Source organism: Drosophila ficusphila, unplaced genomic scaffold (assembly GCF_018152265.1).
Source record: "Drosophila ficusphila isolate 14025-0441.05 unplaced genomic scaffold, ASM1815226v1 contig_412, whole genome shotgun sequence".
Classification (NCBI taxonomy): Eukaryota; Metazoa; Arthropoda; class Insecta; order Diptera; family Drosophilidae; genus Drosophila; species Drosophila ficusphila.
In genome coordinates, this window is record NW_025064326.1 from 6,360,705 (window position 1) to 6,381,627 (window position 20,923).

General features: G+C 42.0%; 1 long non-coding RNA gene across 1 annotated transcript in view; it reads right to left on the reverse strand.

Annotated features, from left to right (window-relative positions):
- Positions 1-20,651, reverse strand: part of LOC108089915 — a 43,150-nt gene extending 22,499 nt beyond the window's left edge. Inside the window, exons 1-2 of the long non-coding RNA XR_001771312.2 lie at positions 20,142-20,651; positions 7,646-7,760 (exon numbers count right to left, since the gene is read on the reverse strand). This is a non-coding gene — a long non-coding RNA (uncharacterized LOC108089915). The remainder of the gene's footprint in view (positions 1-7,645; positions 7,761-20,141) is intronic.
- Between the last annotated feature and the right edge of the window lie 272 nt (positions 20,652-20,923).

Genomic DNA, 20,923 nt, shown 5'->3' on the forward strand with positions numbered 1-20,923 from the left:
GAGCCAACTGTCAAACGCCGGGCTTCCAAGGCGGAAGAGCGGGCAGTTTTTCCGGGAAAAGCGGGGAAAAGCGCAGGACAGCAGCAACATGTTGCTGACAGTTGTTCAATTCGCATCAGAAAAGTTGTTCGCTTCAGCTGTTGCGGCCTTTTTGCCATCATTTTTGCATTAATTAATAACGAGCTTCGTTTATTGATTGAAGTGAGCAATCAATGGAGTTCACTGCCTCGGGAGAAACGCTGTCACCGGCCATTTGCCCCGCCGTAATTTGATTAATTAATTTTTATTGCGAGACAAAATATTAAACAGCGGCGGGAGAACTTTATTTTTGGCCAAGTTGAGTGCTCGCCAAGACATCACTTGTGTTCCATGTCAACATTTATTATATCATTCCGCTGACAAAGAAAAGTTTCGGGCTTCTTTTTTCGACAGCCTTGCTTTATGCATAACAAATTTCCTTATAACAAGGTTATATGAGTTGTCTACCTTTCGTGCATATAAATACGAGATGAAATACTCCGGTATGTATTTTTGGATTTATTTTTTTTCTCCTTCAATTTTTTTCTTGGCTGGCACTTAACACGCCGCGTGTTTATTATGTATGGAGCGTAGTCAACGAGAGGCACTCACGCACATTCGGAGAAAAGAGGAAAAGTTGCTGAATAAGTAATATTTGCCGGCTCTTGTGCTGCGGCCCATTTAAGTTAGATTAGCCGAGAATAATATTAATCAATCACGCCTCGGGATTTTGGGCAGGCACGCGTCTTCATCCTTCGGCGGCCATTTTGTTGCTCCATTTGCCTAAGACCATCGGCAGTTGGATCCCATCCTTCGCTCTATATACATATATACATACATCCCGTCGACTGATGTTGATGAGCTCCATCATGTTGTCCTGGCTCTCCGGTTGACAGCTGCTGCCCCTTGGAATACGTGTCCTGGCTTAGTCCTTCGCATTGCCTGTTGTCAACTTTTTGGGGGCGCAAGAAAAATTGCCAAAGTTGAGCCGAGACAAAAAAAAAAAAAAAGAAGCTGGTTAGCCAGCGGGGGGAGGTGGGTGGAAAATATATGATTGGGTGGCAGGCCCCAGGACCTGGGTGTCCTGTCAGTCCGCTCTTCGCTCTGTTCGCTCTGTTATAACATCATTTATTTAGCTACACAGACGACAGACAGCAGCCACTCTCGTTTTATATTTGAATTTATGCTGATAATGTGCAGAGAAAAAAAGAAGCAAAGAACAATGGGGTTTTTTCTTGGTTTTTTTGGGGGAGGGGGAAGAGTGGAGTTGGAGCAGCTGCAACTAGGTGTGCTAGGATCCAGGTCCTGGAGTCCCCCAAGGGGATATGATTAATCTGCCCAACGCCACGCACTTTATCATGGGCCAAATGCAAAAAGCATATTAAATATTTACAACCCGCTACCATTTCTGCTTTTTTTCTTTTTTTTTGTGATGCAATTCCCGGAGATGGAACATGGAATATTTTATGGCAAAGTCAATTCATTTATTGATACACGTTTAAGGAGCTCCTGCTGCGAACATTTATATGGCGAAGATTGTGCTGACGTTGTAACAATTTGGCAGCTTGTTGCATATTGAAGATACGCGTATTTCCCCCTGGCTTTCCCCATCTATCATCATAAATTTCCGTTGACGCACCCCGATTGGCAGATGTTCCTGTCGATGCTCCCTTCATGTTTGCTTTTCCTGCTGAACTTTCCCCCCGATTTTCTATCATTTTTCCCTATTTTTTTTTTGCGCTTTTTCGAAAGGTGAGATATGTTTCCGCTTTTATGCGGTGGGCGTGGACACGCGATCCAGCTTAATGTCTACTAAAAATCGAATTGTAATCCATCATATCAGCAATGTCCGCTGAAAGTGCAAGCTCGACTTTTGGCAGCTCAACAATTTTTCCTTTTCACCCTGCGAAAGTGATGTGATTTTCGCTGCGCATTTATGTATAATTTTATATTTATGAGCTGGCTGTTAAAAGTCGCTGGCAGCGACTGGTGTGTGTTTACGCTTTTAATGCCATTTTATGAAGGCCCAAACAAGCATATGCGTGGAAGAGAACAGAGAGTGAAGTTGGCATAAATGCCCGGACCCGGACTGGGCAAACATTAATCAAACTTTTATGCCAGCTTAAAGAGCATAAAAAACGGGTGGCCTACTCATTATCAATGCACATAAACGCCGCTGTGTGCATACTTAAAGCGGAAACTACTCGCCTTAAATAATACATTTCCCTCGGTCCTCGGTCCTCAGCCCTCCGCTTTCCTCAGCTTTCGGCCTCGGGGAAAAAGGGACAACATCTTGGGAAAGTAAAAAAAAGTTGAAGAGCACTTGATGACTTGCCGCCGGCAACGTTGGGCGTACACCACTGCGGATACGCGACGTGGCCCAGGCAACCGCAGCCGTCCCAATAAGCCACTTAAAAAAGTTTATAATTAGCAACAGCGAGGAAGCGGCAAAAAAATCTAGCAGTAAATTAAAAATTGTTGCTGATAAGTAACAAGCGGGAAAAATTAGCGAAAATGAGAGATGGAAAAAAAGATATTCTGAGGACAAGCAAGTTTTTTTTTAAAAGGGAATATTGAGAATATTAAAGAGATAACAAGTCATAAGTTTGTAAAAAAATATTAACAAAATTTATACATATTTTAAAGGGGCATTCAGGAAACACTTTGAAAGAAAACTCTGTTATCCGATGAGTAAACTTATGGCAAGCTTTTCCTTTTTGCCCTCATCAATAATTATGCGGCTCATCAAAATGCGATTCATGTACTCTTGGCTTTTCTGCTGCCAAGTTGAAAGCAGCTGGAATATTATTTTTAATCAATTAAGTTTTGTCAGGCGCGCCCAAAACTAAAACATAAATGATGAGCACGGCACGTGACATGTCTGCTTAATGCTTGGGCTTTTTCCCGTTCGCTTTTCCTTCGGCATCGCCTTTTCCTTATGCTTTTCCTCGTCGGTTTTCCCAGTCGCCAGCCAGCCAGCAAAACACACTAATTCAGAGGCACTCACTCGCTGGCATAAACATACAATGGCCTCGTTATCTTTGCCCATTTGGTCGCCTCATATTTACTTACATCTATGCAGTTAATAATTATGTCAGAGCCTGTAGCTGGGGCTTGTTTGTGTGGACTCACGCCTCCTTGTTATGAAATGCCCCTATTATATGCTCTGCTGCTTCTAATAATGCGCCCGTTGCTGTCATCTGCTGCTGGCCGAGGACAAAAGGCGAGTGGCAATCCTTATGGCCGGCGCTCCCTTCCCCGTTCCCCCTTCTCCATTTTCCCTTTCTCCCTTTCGATCCCTCAAGATGTGCAAACAAAAGCGCAGCGGCATTTAACTCGTATGTGTGTGTGTGTGTAAGCGTAGGTGTGTGTTTGTGTGTGTGTGTGACAGCCGTTGTCCTGTTGTCTGGCGAGCGGATGTGCGAGCATTGTGTTGGCACATCCGGTTACATTATGAAACTAACACATACACACACTCGTAGGCACACACACACACACTCGCACTCGCCGGCACATAAACTTAAATGGTTCGTCCTTTTTTTGATGCTGCAGCTGCTCCTGATGATGAAACCCGAACAGTGGCACTAAAAAGGACCTCGTCCTGATACGTGTTATAATAAGTTTATCAAAGGCTTTAAGCTTAAGCTGCACTATAACTTAAGGATATACAAGCTGTCCTTTAAAAGAAGTTCAAACACAATGTTTAGCTTTATATGTTACTATGAGTTTAATCTTGTTTGGGTTTTCTGTTCTTATAATATTTTGAAAATCTTATTGATAAGCAGTTCCACTGTTCACCTCTGCCAGTATACGCCATTTTTTCCACTTAGTCCCAACTGAACCCCAAGTTACTCCTCTTAAGTGTAACTACACAAGCTCACACGTTGCGGCCATAATTCATGGCTATTACAAGGACCTGGACAACAGGATGCTTTTATCCAATGCTAGTTAAAGATAATTTTGTGTGCAAGAAATCACAAACTATCCGTAGAGGTTACTATAACAAAAATGAGGACAAAAAAGCTACAGAGAATCTATATATGTCCTTAGAGATTCCTGGTTCCTGGTTCCTAAGCAGATAATTACATAAAAACGAATAATAATGCCCGAAGAGGAAAACAACGTCTCAAGAGCATCGACAAGAGCTTATTGACTAAATGTGTTAATGATTTTATAAATTGAATTGGGGGCTAGGTGGCGAAGGGGAGGGAAGTGAGGGAGCCAGGAAGCAGTCACCTGCACCAGGATGTCAATTTAAATAGCCGGAAGACAGGACCGGAGTCCGGCGGGACGTGTGATTTGTGTACGTGGAGCGGAAGTGGCTGCCCCTGATAAAGTCCAGGAAGGATCCCGAAAGGAGTTGCTCACGGGGCAAAGGAAGTGGATACCCTTAACTACACTAAACAAAATTACTTTTAATGGTGTAAGTAAGTAAATTAAAAGTTATATAGAAAGTACTTCTGTTATTTAAATTATCGTTAAAGAAATAAATGTTTTCAACTCAATAAAATTTATAAAACTCTTTTAGGTAATTTTCCAAGTGCAAGGACTTACTGCGTCAAGTGCAGCAAAGGATAAAGACAAGGGAAAATAGTAAAAGAAAGAGAAAATCGTTCGATGGCGAGACAACGGCAGAGTTATTAGTTTGGCAGGACACTAAGACAAATAGCGCTTATAAATAAGCCAGTGGGAAAAACAGCAGGAAGCAGCGGATGAGCCTCGAGCAGTCTTAGCCCCCAAAGCAAATATAAATGTAATAATGCGATAAGAACAATGGGGCGAACTATCCCAGGGCTTTTCTTTAGAGCAACGACAAGAGCCCCCCTTCGATTTCCACCAATCTATCTCAAATAGCTGAAGCGTGATTATGAGCAGCCTAAACGTATTAGGGCTCGGATGATTGGGCCTTCTCCTGCCATTCTCTTCGAGCGATAAAGCAAATGAAAATTGCGCTATTTGTTTACTTTGGCCAAGGGGTGTGGATAATACGTATACGAGTGTATATATCTATATATATCTATCTATGTGATATATGGCCGAGACATATGGCCAAGCCGTCTCTGGCTGACAGATGCTGCCATAGATTGAGCGTTCTGCAGATAATCTGCAGTCTCAGCAAATTTGCGCCACCGAATTGAGTTATCGCAGCGGCAATGACTGACTGAGAAGGATGGCTCGGGATTCCAATAGAAATTGTGAACTTTGTTGGATGAGATTACTGAGGAGCTATCGAGGAATCCTTATATAAATATACAAGTCTTGCAGATCACTGTCTTTTGAAAATGACTATTAATATTACGAATATGTTTAGCAAACAAAAAGAACGAGGCATTTTTATAACCGAATTTATATAGTACTTAATGAGCTGCTAGGAAAACCTACTTCTTGGTATTTTTCAGTTATTCCTGGGATTATTGATATTTTCTTAGTTAAGCTAGCAAATTGAAAACTTAAGAATTCTGTGGAGCAACAGATGTGTTCGTGGCTTGAAGTCGCGCTCAGCTGAAGCTTACTTGCTGTCATGGCCAGGCAAACATTGGGCCAACTGGCCCAGCTGCCCATTTGCTGGGCCAACCAACCTGTCCGGAAAGTACGAGTTACTATCCCTTAACCCCTGTCCCCAACCGTTCGCATTTCCACCCCTTTCCCTTTCCCTCCCCCAACTCATGATTCCTGTTCTTTGCTGTCCGCCGCAGATGCTACTCGCAGTTGCCGTTGCCTTTTGCCACTGCCTCTGCCTCTGCCTTTGCCTTTCCTTGCCTCATTTTCAATTGATGTATCTGCCGACGTTGTATTTTTAATGCGAGCAAGGGATGCGGGGGCGGTGGTAGTGGAAGTGGGCGTGGCTCTGTAACTGGCTCCGGTGGGTCTTTAAGCCATGTGCAATCATCGATGTGTCTGCTGCCCCCTGAATCCTGTCGCTGCCTTTGGCCCATATCCCTTCCTCTTTCCTGCCCCTCGATCTCCGATGGCAAAATGTGAACCGCATTTCCGTAAAGTCTGAACAACGTTCGGTTAAAGGGGAAAACGAGATGGTCGGGGGGACTTCAGACAACACTATAGCAACTATGGCACAGTGGTGTCCATTTTAAAGATGCTTTTTATTTGACTTAAGCATACGGTTAGAGCCTATAACTTAATTAAAAATAATCACAAAACATTGTAGCCCGATTTTAATGTGGCATACCTCTAAACGTTTGTGGTCAGTTTCTTAAACAAATTGCATTTAAAAATCTTTCATTTGAGGCAGCTCGATAGTTTTCCTTTTTCTTGCCAGTCCGTTAAAAATAGCCCCAATATATCTAACCACTGTGCAGAGCATTTCCGTTTCTAATGCGGAATTGCGAATGCAACAGACAAGACCCGGTTGGTAGAGGAGTGGAGACGTGGGAGGACTCACATCGACTTTGTCATTATAAATTGAAAGACATTTCTAGTCGCGTTCTTCCCCGCAACAGAGGTCCTTTCCCAGGGAAAGGACATCGAATAGGGATGTTAGGAGGGGAAGGCTCCTCCCCTCAACTTGGTGGATGCCGCGGGGTTAGCCGAGCAGCATCCTTGTGGCCCCGTCTCTTCTGAGGTCGACTGATGCGTTGCGATGCCTTTACCTAACTGCATCCGGCTGACAGTTCAGTTCAGTTGGATCCAGCTTCAGGCTGGCTTTTCCTACACTTTCCTCTCTGCCCGCGCGATTTTCCCACCCACACTTGGCCACCCGAGTGCGCTATCCCTAGTCCTGCTTCCTGTTCCCAACTCGGCAACATGTGTCGCTTGAAGGAAATTGAATTTTTATTAAAGGAAAACATTTTTATTGCAGATTATTTTCGTTTTGTGCCCGAGCTGATTGAAATTTCAACTTCCGCCTGGGGCAGCGACATCAATTGAATTACAAAACTTTTGACATTTGCTGGAAAAGTATAGCCAGGTTGTTGGTAATTAAATTTGCCAGAAATAGCTTTTGAAATAAAAAATGTAGGTAAGTTTAAAGCCAATCACGGCGGAGTTAGTAGTTGTTATAAGAAACACGTTTCGGAAAATGTTCTACTAAAACTGGTACGTACAAGAAAATGTTTTCAAAAATCTCTTTTGAAAATGTGCGTAGCTTAGCAATTCTGCAGAAAATTTAACAATCTTGTATTCATGGCAAAATAGTTTTACTCAACACGGGTTGCAAAGAGCCAAAGAAAAAGGCAAGCTGGGTCGACTAGAATTTTTTCGATTTTCCACTTGCTCGATTCGGTTTTCGCATTTTTCTTTCGCCTTCTGCAAACTCAAGCTCGACTTGTGCGCAATTTGGATTCAGAGCCACAAATTCACTTTGGCAGACAGTCTGGCCCTCGTTCTCTGCTCTCTGTTCTCCACAAAAGAACCACAACCCATTCCTCGGATTTTGTGGCTTTAAAATTATAGTCGGTTAGATTCGCAGGGATGCGCTGCGATGGCGCATAATATTGCAATGCCATCTTTTCAGTGCTGGCACAAAAGTCTGTAGGTTAAATGTCGTCGTTGTCGTTCTTGTCGTTGTCATCGGCCATTGCCACAATGGAAGTATTGAGTCATAAAATTTATAAAAGCATTTGCAATAAGCAAGCAGCCAAAAAAGAAATGCGACCGGGCGAGTACTTACCATTTTATCGATTTTCGGGGCTAGGTTTTCCCCTCCCAAAATCTCCTCCTCCATCAATCGCTTTATCTCTCTTTGGCTGGGAATTCAGTTTTGGACGGTTTGGTTCGGTTTTGGCCTGCAATGATGCAAATATATTTGCTGGTTGTTACATTCGGTTATTTTTAGTCGAGTTATATCATAGCATATCGCTAAAGCTGCATTTTCAATTTGGCAAAAGTTTAGTTTAATATAATGTAAAGTTTTTCTCTCTGATTTGTTTAAAGCTTTAAAGGTTTTTGAAGACTTATTAAAAACAAAAATTTTAAAACTAACAAAACTTCTTCATGTTGAACAGCAACCTTCCTTTTTTGCCCACATAAATTTGTAAGCTTTTGTTCCTTATTTTTTTTCTCACCCGGACACAGGACCGTAATTAAATTGGTGAAAAAATTAGCATATAAGCTGGAAACTCATTTATTCAAATTACACTCATTAAGGCGACTTAGAAACGTATAAAAAAGGTGTGTTTAAAGTATGTTTAAGTTGGCCAAGAAATTTGCAATTCAAAATTTTCGCCGGAGTGAGGGGGGAAAACTATAAAAAGGAGGAGAGAGCCCAGGAGGGAAACTTTGCACTTTTGTTTGCCGTCACGTGCACTCAATAAACTTTGAACAAATTTGCATTTGCAGCGGCTACAACAAAAGAGCTGCTCTGGACAGTGACACGCCCATCCCGCCCATTCCGTCGGCACCTACACATCCTTGCGTATCCCTACACATCCTGGCACTCCAGCGAGGAATCTACAATGCGTTTTTCCTGCAGGAGATCGACAAAAAGCGTCGCGTTGAATTTCAAAAGGAGGAAAGGAAAGCGGAAACAAACTTGAGCACACAACGTCCATTTCCTGTTTCTGTTTGTCCTTGCTGCCGTGCCCTTGTTTTTCTGCTTGTTGTTGCTGTTGCTATTGTTGTTGTTGTTGTCCTTGCCCATTCGCACATCGATTCGGCTTGATTCAGCTCGATTTGCAACGGCTTTTGGCACAGATTGTGTTGAGTTTTGTTTGGCATCGTTGGACTCCGGTTACCGCAGGTCCTTCCACCGAATTTCACATTTTTTTTTGTTGGGATGCGAACGCCCGTTACGGGAAAATAGCCCTTAGGTATATAGTTCTCCAGCAGCGAGCTTACATCCCATTTTCCTTAAGGTTTTTTGCAATCAACTCGAACAGGTAATGAAATGTAAATCGAAACATATACGCATTAAGTTGGATGCATTGGCAACTGCCAAGAAATAAAGAAACAGGAAATTCTAAGAAGAAATAGAAGCATCCAGGAATTCTGCACTGAAAAATATTGTACTTGGTTATGCATTGAAGATAAAATAATAGTGAAATAAATAGAATGTTTTTTGTGACGTTTTAGGTGAGCAAATATGTTCCTTTTTTCATGTTTACCTTTATAATTAATTTAAAACTATTTTTGTTTGTCTTCTCACTTATTTTATTTACTTTTTCTGTGTACGATCTGTGCACATAGCTGAGTGGCACACAAATTGCCGACCATCTTATTAACATGAGGGGCAATGAGGGCAAACAACGAAATGTGCAGGTAAGCCAACCAAGCGAACCACAGAAGTCTGTCCGATCCCAAAGGCATCAACGGCCAACAGGAGCTGGCTGAAATGACGTGGGAGTGAATGTGGGAGTGGGATGTGGAATGTGGAGGAGTATCATCAACAATGGGGCGGAATCCGAGGGGAGAATGTGGGTGGAATTGCAGAGGTGCACAATTTTCCAACTGCAAACGAAAGCGAGAAAATTACTTTTCTTCTTTTCAGCAATTTTGTTGCTTCTTGCAATTTATGCAAAAGTCAAATGTTGATTTGTGGCTCAAGGGGAGGAGAAAGAACGGGGTGTCGGGAATCCAGGAGAACCAGCAGCAGCAGGAGCAGCCGGACCACCTGGACCAGGGCACAGACCACATAATGCAGAACCACCACCATATTGATTTAGTGCGGTCCATGCAATCTCCACTGCCATTTCCCATTTGCTTGCCTCCGGTTGAACTTTGCTACCCTTTTGCCATTGCCTTTTGCCATTTTCCGGTTTCCCCATCGAGTGTACGAGTGTGGGTTATTTTAAAAATTTGTGCTCCTACGGCTTGTGAGCGGGGAAAAGTAGTTGGCTATTTGCATAACAATTGGCTGGGAGCCGGGCAAACGAGCAAACAACTTTAGTTTGATTTGCCGAGTGCCATTGATCCGCAACATCATTATGATGCTCATCTCCGGCTCTTAGAGACTCCAAGTGGATTTGCAATTGTTTGTCAGCCCGGGGAGCTGCCTCAATTAGTTCGTCTCCGATGTACCGAGTTATGCCCTTAAAGATGGCAAGCCGATATCCCTGGAAGCTGCCCCTTCCGACCCTTATTAAATTGACTTACCCCCCATTTTAAGCTCTATAAATTGCCAGTAATTCGAGTCCCCTTTTTATATAGTTCACTTTCTTAACCTTTTTTCCCCTGGCTTTGGCGCCAACCCGTCTCAAGTTGATTGAAAAGTTACTTTTTCCTACCTTCCGAAGGGGACTCCATTTAATGTCCAGGAACCTTCCGCTTTTCCATTTGACATTTTTTTTCTTGCGGCCAAATGGGTTTTTGTGCTTAGTCAAGTGATCAATATAAAATGGAATTGTCGAAAGTAACCTAAAAGTCAATTTCGCTCAAGCAGCATAAATTATGCAACGAGGCTAATAAAATTGTTATATTTTTGGAAATTTATTTGTGCACCTGCCTTTAAAATTCTTCTGCTTTTGTATTTTGTTAGTGAACTTTATGATTGGCATGCAAATTCTGTAAAAATATTTTGGCCATGCAAATTGAAATGAATAACCATTAAATTTGGGAAGAATGCTTTAAGTGCTCCTTTGTATGGATGTTTGGCATTGGACCCATAACAAAGTTCATTACTCGTATGTCAGACTGTCAATTAAAGGCTTTTGATGGGGGTTGAATAAACGATTTTCTATTCTCGGAATCTGTGGAAGATTTCAACTAATTGAAACTGTTTTGAGCAGCTGCCGGCAGATGTCATTCGAACAAGGATAAAAGCAGGCCAGAGCCAGTCTCGAAAGCAATTGCCAAAAGCGCTTTAAGACAATATTTTGCCAGCGAGGGCGGCACTCTGGGTCGAGAGGTTATTGGATACCCGGAGTTCAGAGTTTGCTGAGGTCAGCTCCAGCTGAGGGCACCAAAGTGAGCTCAGCTCCGTGCTGCCAAAATCTCTGTGTGCATTGGCAATCAGTGTTAAATAAACGAGCAGGCCAAGTGCCACAGACAGGAAGAAGGACATCCATCCATCCATCCAACCATCCATTCGTCTGGCGACGACATGCAAAATGCATTGGGACTTCGAGAGCCTGCCAGCATTGATGAAACTTGCAGGAGGTCCTCGGTCCTTGGAGCAGCTGATTGATTCCTGCCAGAATGGCAGAGTTCCCGAAATGCAGAGTTCCTCTAATCGCATTAGAGGGCTAACTAGTTAATATGCACGGACCCTGGGCAGGGCATTAATTGGTTTTGCTAGCTCTAATTAGTTTGGAAACGTGGCCACATTGTCTTGGCCTTATCAATGCCGCACACTCTCCACTTGGCCATTTCTTCATTAGCAATGTCTCGGGCTTAAGCCGGCATGTCGACACATTCATTAGGCGATTATGTTAATTTCCCAACCTCACACATTTATCTTGAATTTAATTTATGTGAAGCTGGCTACACAAGAAAAAATATGTATTTAAAAATTTAAAATTCCCTGAAGGAAACTTTACTTTAACTTCAATTGAAACATAAAAGCTCACTCTTTCTTCCTCTGTATCAATATATCAATATACAGCTTTGTTGCACGAAAGCAATAATCATCAGGCCATAAATCCCTGGAAAATTAAGTAAGCTTAAATAATTTATCTTGAGGTTTGATTTTGGGACATATGCAAATCATTCGAAGAAAGTCAAGCTTTAACATTTATGCCAAATTAATTGCCTCGAAAAACTTGTAAAGTTTTCGGAAAGTTTCCAGAATCTAATCAAACTTGCCGTATTAGACAAATGCAACTCGGCTGTGTCAGCATAAGCTTATGAACTCCATTCCAACCACTCAAGTTGATGATATGGCACTTCGGAGCCAGGAAAACGGCGGGGAAAACTCAATCAATGACGGGTGGAAATAAGGGGAATTTCTCATTCGCTGTCGTCACCTAGAACATAGAAAATGATGTGTCGAAAGCCTGAACCCAGCGAATATACTCGTATATATATATAGAAAAAAAAGGAGAACTGCCAGCGACATTGACAAGATGATGCGATGCGTCTAAGGTTAAAAGCAGAGAAAAGGAGAAGGATGAGCGGGATGAGTTGATTTATTACAGCCCGATAAGGAAGCGAGGAGGAAGTGGAAGTGGAAGGGGCGGCAGATAAGCCGGGTCCTGGCAAATGCAATTGGCAGGCATTATGGGCAGATAAAAGCGCCAGAAAGGACGAAAGAGACTTCATCAAGCTGAGTGGCTGCATTGCAGTTTTAATGAAATTTCTGCCAGAGCGGCAGCGACATAAATCAGCCAAAAAGGTGAACTTAAAAATTTACATAATAAGCGAGAGAGAGAGAGAGAGCCAAAAAATACAAAATTCCGAAGTCGGGAAAAATTCATATTTATATGTATGTCTAAGGAAGCGGTGTGGAAACTCCATTAATATTGTGCGCTCGCTCAGGTGCCTGAAGTTTTCTTCGATAAGATGAAAATGCACTCCCAGTGGCTGCTTTTCACAACTCGCTTTCCATTAGGGTTTCCTATTTTGCTGCTGCATATTTTAAGCTTTGCTTTTTCTCTCGTTTAAGTTGACATTTTGGGAATATACATACAATCTGACGCTAAGCGGCATTGGATAAGAGTTTTTAAATTTTTATAGCTAACAGCCGGCAGCAAATAGCAAAAAGAAATGCACTTGACGAGTAATCTGAACTCATTTAATAATTTAAGCTGCAGAAAAACACACTTCAAAATACAACCATTTAATAATTAAAAGGTCCTCTATTGAATTTCATGGCTAATAACAACAACCAGCGGAAAGTGAACAACTTTCGACACCATTGAAAGTCCCTTCACTCTATCTAATTACAAAAGTTGAACGCGTTTCCGGGCTGACAAATGGCCGAGTTGGCTTTTCAATATGTTGCGAGCGCATAAACTAGACGAGGCTGCACATCCATTGTCCTGCCGGTGACAGCATGTGGTATATACCCATACATATACACACATATATGGTACATGGCCGATGGGAGGATATGATATAGTGGGGATGCTTGTTGTTGTTACCCCTTTTTGTGGCACGTGAGGTCTGCTCCATGCGGCAGCTGCGCTCGATAGTTGGCCTAAAGTTTTAAATTAATGGCGTAAAGTTTGTAATTAAATTACGGAATAGTCGCTCGCACACACACACACACCAACACACTTGCACATTCATACTATAAATATTAAGAATGCCTGCGCATAAAAGTAAGCTGCATTGAATTGGTTTTCGCCTTTGCTTTTTACTCTTTTGCTGTCTATATTTTTTCATACATGCCATGTGCACTCATGCGTTCCAATGTGCTTGTGTGTGTATGTGTGTTGGTGTGCAAGGATATTATGCCATGGCAGTCGCAGCTGCCGGAACAATATATTAAGCCGTTAAGTGAGGCAACGACGAACGCTCTGTTCTGGCACAGATTGCGGCACAAATTGTCCGGGCACTACACTGCGTATACGTAACCTAGCCCTGCAGTTTGTCGCTGCAACAGAGATACATATACACTGTGACAAATATTGCAAGCCTTTTTATTTCAAATTTAAAAAATTACATTATTTTAGAAACTTTTATATATAAAAGTAAAAGTTGGAAACGACATGTACTAGTATATATTTTGTTGTTTCAAAAATCATTTGGCACTGTATACCAGTTTTTATTCGAATTAGTTTTCTATTTCAAAAGGAATTTGTTTTTTGTTCGTGCATGCAATGCTGACGACATTGACACAATTACAATGCATTAAAGTTATGATGAAGCCAGCCATGGTGATGATCATTATCATGATGTCCTGGGAACGGGAATCGAAATGGGAATGAGCTCGAGAACGAGAATGGCCATGGATGTGCAACAATTATGAATCTCTCGCGCTGTGTCGCGTGTGTTGAATGCTTGACTGACAGCTGAAGCTGAAGGATGCCGAGGACTTGGGAAGCGGGACACGGGACACAGGACATGCAGGCAGTCGAGCAGGAAAATCCCGCTGACAGACGGAGCGAACGCGATGGAGACATCAGCACGCCTGGTGGCATTCCGCGTATTCATATGTACAAAATAAAAATCATCCTCCCTGGATGATGTTTCGCGTGCAGAAATATTGCTGAAATCCTCTCAGAAAATATTTATGTCCTTAAGCCGAAGACAGTCCAAATTAAATATACGTGAGCGAAAAAAACGTGATTTTCGGAAAGATGAAATCAGGGAAGAAAACTTAATTCTGTCTGTTTCCAAGGGGCATCCTTATTCATTTATTTAACTTTGTTTAACGGAGTTACGAAATCGTCTTTTGAATAATTAATTTTAATGATTACGCCTTTCAAATTAAATAACCACTAAGCTGCAGGAAAGTTATAAATTGCACGAATAAATTTGATTAATGGCAACTACTTTCAAACGGATATTAAATTCTGCCCAACCGAAAAAAGAGGGAAGGCAGAAGAGAAGCAGAATCCCAAAACTTTGGCGCATCATTCGAAAAACCATTTGTAAATAACATAACCGAAGGGCATTAAAAGCTAATCCCGTTTGTGCCAAAGGCAATAGCGGCAGCAGAACACGTTTACACAAATGAGGAAGGGGAGTTCGAAATCCCTGGCACAAATCCACGTCAATGTTGTTGCTTATCCCGCTGCTTTGCCATTTTCAACCGCTGCATATTTATGTGATTTATGCTAAAATTCTGGACCCTCGACCCCCTGAACCCCCGCCAACCTTCCTCCTGGTTTTGTGGGTTAACATGGTGTGGCCTAGGGCGACATTCGGTTAAGGTCCTCTCGCAAAAAGGAAAAACAAAGGCGACAGCAAAAAAGAGAAATGCGGAAAATTAGGTTTGAATTTCTACACCCCAACTGACAGGACCTGCCACCTTCGCAACCTTCTGTTGCTTCCCTATGTAGTGAATACCTGAATACGGGTGCCTTTGTACCTGAATATATATTTATATGGGTTTTTTTTTTACTCTGAAGCATCGCAGGGCGTCTACTCGATTATTAGCCCTGATGCCTCGTGGTTATAAATTCAAAGCGGCAGACACATTTTTTTTACGTTACTTTCCTTATTTTCCCTTTTTTTGGGTGTGTTCAATATGGCCTCCCTTTTTTGCGAAGGACCCACATTTTGTGTACCTCGCCGTGTTGCCTTTTAAATGTTTATGCCAATATTTACATTTCCGAGGTTTGGCCCAATGATAAAATATTTGATTTTAACACGAATACAAATGGCCAAAACACGAAGGTTCGAGCAGTACCACCGAAAATAAAATGCCAACAACCCGTCTCAGCTGGAAAAAGAGGCAGCAATCGTGATAAGCACACACTTGATCGATGGCGCTAATGGTGGCTTATTTATTTTCCCTCTTGGCCATCATTCAGACCCACAGAAACGCCAGATGAGGAAAAAGTTAGTTTAACAATTTAATTGAAATTGGAGAGGGTTTCCTCGAAGGTTGAAATACATTATAAATACTTAAGTGTATTTTAAATTGTGTATGTGATGAATATTTATGATGTTTATATTTATATCCTTCCTAGATAGATTTAAATCCAATTAGTGGTTATTTAACCTCGAAAGATTCGCTTTTCACAATTAAGTATTGATTTTATTTTCTTCGTCAGCACTTTTCATTCCGTTCGTATCAATTAGGCCACTAATTAACCCTAATTAGCTTGTCAGCTGTCAATTAGGCCGGTCCCTAAACAATCGGCGTTGCAAAATGCCATGCAAATCTCGAGAGACGGATTCATAAGACCCCAAAGAAGGCCGTTCTTAGCCCACTTTTGCAACGGAGAAAATCGGATTAGATGCGCTCAGCCACCTTGAGATGTTTTTGCATCTCGCTGCGCTGTTTTCCCATTAATTAATTTGCCAGCAATGCCAAATCCCCTCTCGTTGCATAAATATTTGACTTGCCGGCAGCGGCAAAAATGAGATTTATTTCGTTGGAATTGAAATGAATGGCCGTCAGTCAGTCAGTCAGTCAGATGGTGAATTTGTCGGTCTGCCTGCATACTAAGTACAATTAGAGTTGGTTTCTGTAGTTTCCTTGGCGCTGGCATTGCATAAAAAATAATCTGTCTTTGCATTAAGCAATAAGAACAACAAACTCGCGGTCCGCCGGGAAAATCCGGTTGTAAGCTTTTCCGCTTTCCGCAGCATCTTAGCCAAAGTTTTGAGTAATGAAACCGCTTGGCGAAAAGTTCTATGCTGCAAATCCGTTGGATTAATTATTACAACTCGGAATTGTTTACAGCGAATCCGCAGCACATTGACTTTTTGCTTTTTGCTGATTATGCTTTGTTGGCTTTTCCTTTGTTTTATTTGCCGCTTATCTGTGCACAGTTTTTCCTTCTAGTCAGCTTGTTTTCCAAGGGTTCGCTTATCTAAATGACATGTGCATAAACATTTTGCTGGCTCATTTAGTTCAACTTGGGCGACCAACGAGGCGCAAAAATCAACTGCCAAAGATTGTGTCCCAAAAACAATTGGCGCACACAAGGGCCTTCAATTAAATACTCGAATAAAATGCAATGTCAGAGTGACGGGCGGCAAAAGGTTCACAAATTGCGAGCTTGGAAATTTTTTAATTAAAAACTAATGTGGCGAAAGTGTGCGGGTGGAAGGAAGGAAGATACTCCCTTAAATACTCGCCCCACACACACACACACACCAAGTAAATTACGCCTAATTGCGAGTGTTTAATTATGCACTAGTTTAATTTTATGGTCTTGCGGCTTGGGGCTCACCCGAAAATATATGAAGACATTTGGGTTGATGGCGAGTGTTGCGGGCTGTCCATAAGCTCCACAGGATGTGGATGCCACCGACGAGTCCTTTTCCCCCTAATCTGCTTGTGTGTTTGCTGATAGTTCCCAGCTTTAATTTACGCAAGCGTAGTCAAAGTAGGAAATAATTGCTTGCTGTCGAGTTAGTTTATTTAGCTAGCCCTTCGTACTTAAGAGCACACAAAAATGAATACATAGGAGTATTAAAGAACAAGCTTGCATAAACAATTTCTGTACTTAAAAATAATCATTCTAAATATACTCCCCGCCTTGGAAAGAAAGTTATCTAGCTGTGTGAACAAGTTCAGCCCACTTATGCTTCTATTTTCGCCCAAATTGTTTTCGAGCCGTAATAGAATTTTACTTTGTGCTCGAGAGGAGCTGGGAAACAGGAGCTGCGGAGCTGCCTGTTTATAAGCACTTGGAAATTCCTACGCCTCAGCACAAAAGGAAAATTGCTAAAAGTTTATTTTCTCGGTTTGCGTTCTGTTTTTGTTGTCGGTCTGGCCCAAAGGGGTGTGGCAATTTGTGGTTGCAAACTTATAATGTGTGCAAATTGGTCTATGAAAAAATCATGTGTGAAAATTTCAAAGGGGAAAACGAGGCGGGCGAACGAGGGAAGGAAACCGAAAAGAAAACTTGGAAATTGTATTGCCTACTTTTATGGGCTGCTGAAAGTAACCCGACGAGGGTGGCTCGGACTGTCCATATCCCCTCAGGATTTTGACGACCTTTTGCGGTTTTTCGTCTGCCGACATTCAGACTTCAATTAGCCCCTGAAAAATAGATAGCCCGAACAAAAGGAAAAGAAAAGCAGAGCAGAGCTGTGCTGGCCAAGGAAAACCTTTCTCCATCGACACCTTCTGCAAATTGAACGCTCATTATTCAGACAAAAGGGAGACCACCGACGACTCGATTTAAGGCCCGGCCTGGAAACAATTTAAAATTAATTGGTTTCAATGTCTGTCCTGGATGTGGTTGTCGACGATAGTAGATGAAAAACCTGGCCTACAAATTGGTCAGCTCTCCTTCGCCTTTCTTCCGTGCGGTTTTCTTGGAAAATGAAATCATTTGAAAGTGTTTGCCTCGGCCCAACTGCGAACCTTCGAGCCCATGCAAACAATAAGGCAGAAAAGGGTTTCTACTCTGCCTTCTCCTCATCTGCAATATATTCTCTCTTTTTTTCACAAATTTGCCTAACCATCAAAAGAAGACGAGATGCGAGACTGGAAAAATGCGGGGCTGGAGTGGAAAGGCGGCCTAATTAAATGAAAATTCATGGCGTATGCTCTGACGAAACTTTTCCATGTTCCTTCTGCCGTCTGGCTTTGTTGTTCTTGTTTCTGCTACTACTCTGATACTTTATCCCGAAATTACTGCCAACAATACTTTGAATATTTTTGCAACAAGGCGACACAGTGGGTGTGTCTGGGTGTGTATCACATGCATGGCACACAACGATGTTTTGTTAATCAGATACAATGTTGTTCGAGCTTGTCTGATACTCTTCAATTTGGTATCGAGTAAGGTAACTTAGATTTATGTTTTGTTGCTTCGGAAAAATCCAATTATTTGTATGTTGAATTTAAATATTAATACATCAGGATTTTAGTCAATTTCAGGATAAAAATAGTTCTGACTATAAAATTGTTTCCTCTTAAGATATGTGTGTCTTAAAACAATAATCCTGAAAGGAGGATAATTATTTAAGTGGCATTTTTATAAAGCATACATTTAGTTTTAAATAAAAGTTTTCCATTACATTAATTGCTTAATAAATTACACACCTATAGAAATTAGTTTTCCGTTTATGAAGAGTATTACCTGTTCGACAATTTCTCCATGCCTTTTCACCCTGTTGTTTTTATGCCTTTTAAAAGGCGTTTTGTTGCCTGGCAGCCAACGCGAACCGAGCTGCGTGTGTGGTTTGGCAATTATTTGAGTAGTACTACAAGACACACACACACACACACACCCGCACCCACACTCGCACAGCGGAGAAAAACACACAAAGCACACAGATGTACATAATTACTTTGTATACATTTGCATGGAAACTGGCGGAGGAGGGGAAGAGAGGGGGAAAAGAGGTCCTTGCCGAGAACAATCAGTGCGAAACATTGTAATGCGAATACGTATACGCAGTGTGTTCGCCAGTGCGACTGAGGCTCAGTTTAGAGCTCCTCCGCCGCCTGCTTTCCGTGTAATATGCTGCCATGTTATGTCGTAAATGTCGCTTTTTATTATTTTACATACATTCTTGTGTTCGCCGTACTTTCTCGCCCAGCTTCCTGCATTTTCTTTGTTTTATTTACATTTCAACACGCGTCTGCCAGGACGTCTTTCCTCTCTCTGTCAGAACCAGTCCTGCCGGCTGTCAGCCCGAGCTAAAAGCGGGGCACATCCAATTTTCTGTGTAATGACAAGCCGTCTGGAATAGACAAGAGGAATGTCTTCTAGCCGAGAGCCCAGAAATATTTAGTGCCGTTGATTTTTCTAATTAAATGCCTGCCAACGAGTTGGCAACTGATTAAAGTCGGTTATATATATTCGCCGGAGCTGCCATTTGTTTAGTTCGCGTTCGCCACGCATCCGTGCCCACATTTGTCGCACCTGGCGTATGCGTAATGCATTGTAATTTTTCCTAAGACTCCCAGGCAGTTCCTTGGCTTTTATTGCCCACTCTAAGCTGATTTATTTGCGCTCTAATGAAATTTGTGTCGTGTGCAGCGGGGCCAGAAAAAATAAAATAAAATGCTTATGCTCGAGTTAATTTTTGAGGGGTTTCTCCAGTCTAAAGAACATGAACAACAAGAACATTTAATACAATTTGAGCAATTTATGTTTGCAAATTTAATTTGTTATCTGAGATTTTTGGTTGAAAATAAATTAAAAATGGATAATATAAACAAAAAGAGCTTTAAAACGATTTTCTTAATTTTTTTAAATAGTTCTGTAATCTTTTATTTAATTTAGTTTAAATTACTAAATTGCTTTTAATATTTCGTTTTTATTTTTCTGATGATAGTTAGTTAGTTAGTTATTTTTGAATGGCCCTGAGTGGTACTTTTTCTACATTATAGTTTCAAAATATTATTTATGAACTCGCAGCCACTGAATCATGTTCCCACTAGTTTCATCCGCAACAACTAAACAAATTGCTCATGTCATTAAGCAAAGCTCACGCCTAAAATCAAAAACAAAAAAACTCAAACCAAAAGTTCATTGAAATGGCCACCAAAGTGCAAACGTAATTAATTAAAATGCAATTTGCATTCCCGGCCAATAACCGCAGCAATAAAATCCATCAGGATCAACAAATTCACAGCTAATAAAACGCAAATCACCCTATGTATCAGTTCCATTTGTTGATTAGTTAAAAATAATGTGAGCGAAACTTACCGCAATATTGTGTTTAATTTTGAGCTGGTTTACGTTTGCAGCTTGGTTAGATAGTTGGGCGATATTTATGGGTCTGTCTGTGGCGCTTTAATTAAATTGATAGCGAGTGTGTGTGGGGAACGTGCCGCAAATTAAACACGCGACTCACTCAGACGAGACTTTTTAATTGACACACATTCGCGGCACTTGAGTGGGGAAGATGGGAGGATGGTGATGGGTTAAGGATCGGTTCAGTCACCTTACAGTCTGGGATTATTATTATGGTGTATTTTCTTTTTTTTTCTTTGTGGGCCGAACACTACGCGACATGACGCTATGCTGCAGAACGAAGACTGAACGCGACGCGTCTACTTCTGTTGCCGTGGTGTGAGTGTGGCAGGTTGCAGATGCAGCAGTCCGCAGCAGCAGCAGCAGACGCAGTGGCAACAGCAGTTGGAGGAGGAGCAGTCGAAACGGAGCTGAGTAGACCAGGCCACCTACAACACGCAACGACGACTGAACGAGCGATGGCCCAAGGACCAACAGCACAGCCCCAAAAATACAGAAGTCCTTCGCAGCAGCAGCACCAGCAGCAGCGACGCGACAGCGACAACAGCAGCAGCAGCAGCACGGCAGCAACTTTGAGGAAAATCTCGGAAAAACGACGGCGAGAGAGCGAGCGAGTGTGGCACGGGCGGCGGAAGAGAGAGAGCACGCCGACACGAGGCAGGCATTTTCCGCTTTCCACGAAGCCTGCAATTTGCGTAGCGCATCGGCATTTTCCGACAATGCAATGTGTTTTG